We start from the raw sequence: 2,500 nt of genomic DNA, 5'->3' as shown, positions 1-2,500 counted from the left end.
GAAGAGAGGAGAAGAGAAAGAAGAAGAAGATGAAGAAGACGATGAAGGTTAAGAAAGAGGAAGTGGAAGAGAAGATATAGAAAAAGGAATAGAATTAGAAGAAAAAAAAAGAGAAAATGAAATAGAAGGAGAAGATAATAGATGAAAAGATGAAAAATAAAAGAAGTGAAGAGAAAATAAAATACAAAAGAAAAAAGAAAGAGAGAAAGAAAAAAGTAGAAGACGATGGAGTAGAAGAAAAGGAAGATAAGATAAAAGGAAGAAAGAAAACGGAAAGAAAATGAGGGACAAAAAAAAAAAAAAAACAAACTCTTCAGTCATTTTTCAGATGTGAGTTGCCAAATGCGATTTTTCTTTTTCTTTTTTTCTCTCTCCTTATTATGTAAATATTTGCTTGCCTTTAAGAGTGTGTTGCATTATGTTGCACGCACTTCAAAGAATGGGATGGAAGGGCAGTGTCGTTTTATGAATGGAGAAAAAGCGAGTCAATGGTTAATGGCGGTGCTGGGTGCACAGGTATTCACACGCACATACATGCACGCAGATGTACGTATATACATACATGCAGACAGGCATATGCAGAGATATAAAGACAAATATACGCACAAGCATATACACAATCACACATATACAAACACACATGCACATACACACACACACACACACACACACACACACACACACACACACACACACACGCATATACACATACACAAACACAAAGCAAAATCAAACACACACACACACACACACACACACACACACACACCAACACACACACATACCACACACACACACACACACACACACACATGAATACACAATGCAACACAGACCACGCAAAGGGCATTAACTAGACGTACACAGGACGTGAAAACGCACACGCAAAATATTTACAACTTCCCTGGGACACAGAAACATGCTCGGTAAAAGTGTGGGTTAGCATTTTCCTCTTTAATTTTTAAATAGTTTAATCTATATTGTTTATTTTATGATATTATTTATTCTTTTGCTATTATTATTATTATTATTATTATTTTTATTTTTTTAATTCGTGGTGTTGATTTGATCTCATAGTGCTTATTTCGTTATCTTTATCCTTAGTGTATATTCAATGATGGTGAGTTGTCGCTTTTTCGGCCAGCCTTTTAATAATCGACATATTTCGAAACAATAATGAGTTTACACAAATAAACACACATTCAAACACACACACACACACACACACACACACACACACACACACACACACACACACACACACGCGTGCGCAAATTTTATTTTAATCCATATTTTTTTTCATTGTAGCTTTGTTAATGTTAATTCTGTTCTTTACATTATCTAATTTACTACTTGATAAATTATGAATGTTTGTAATCATTATACATTGCTACCTCATAATACCAATCAATTTCTAATCCTATGATGATGAACGTTACTGATAACCAAAATATTACTAATCTTCGCGCATCATGTTATTTCTCATCCTTGACTTCGTATAATAAAACTCACGCTAGAACTAGATTTATATTAAATTATTCATAGGAGTAATTATAGTATGGTTAAAACATCATAACTGCCGATAGTTATTTCAAAACGGCGGCTTTCAGATGATCAGCTGATTGCCCTTGATCACTTGATTATGACGTGGGTGGTCACTTGATTATGACGTGGGTGGTCACGTGATTATGACGTGGATGGTGACGTGATTATGACGTGGGTGGTGCACGTGATTATGACGTGGGTGGTGACGTGATTATGACGTGGATGGTGACGTGATTATGACGTGGGTGGTCACGTGATTATGACGTGGGTGGTGCACGTGATTGACAATCCTGAGCGAATCAGAGGCCTATTCCACGACACTTGCATTATAGGCCTATATGTAGTGCGGGACTTGCGTAAGGCCTATAAAGTGTGGCCCAGAATTTGGCTGTAAGAATGACAGACCGGAAATAAAGCTAGAGATATTTTTCTTTTGTTCTTATCAAACTTCCTTGTTTATTCGTATCTTTTATAGAATCTTTGTATGTCATCCCAAAATGTGGTGTGTTCACTATCCCTAGACGGTTATGAAAGTGAAGATGATGGTGAATATAGAAATGATGATGATGTGGATGATGATGATAATGATAATGATGATGAGGATAACGATAATGATGATAATGATAATAGTGATAGTGATGATGGTGGTGAAGATAAGGATGGTGATAATGACTATGATAAGGATATTGATAATGATAATGATAATGAGAATGATGAAACCACAAACAAGACGGAAAAAAACAACAACAAAACATCTTCCTATTTCTTTGCCCTTACATTTACTTAATAATAAATAAACGCAGTACGCCTGTATCCCTTCCCAGTAAGGTTTCCAGCTCGGGTTTAATTCTTTTTTTTTTCTTTCTTCTCTGATAACCCACGCCTTTGCAACGTCGAGGTGAGCTAATGTGGCTGATAAAGTATTCAAAGGCTTGGCTACTCTCTTGGTTTTGTG

This window comes from Penaeus monodon, chromosome 3, assembly GCF_015228065.2.
Source record: "Penaeus monodon isolate SGIC_2016 chromosome 3, NSTDA_Pmon_1, whole genome shotgun sequence".
NCBI lineage: Eukaryota > Metazoa > Arthropoda > Malacostraca > Decapoda > Penaeidae > Penaeus > Penaeus monodon.
Note: the sequence above shows the minus strand (reverse complement) of the source record.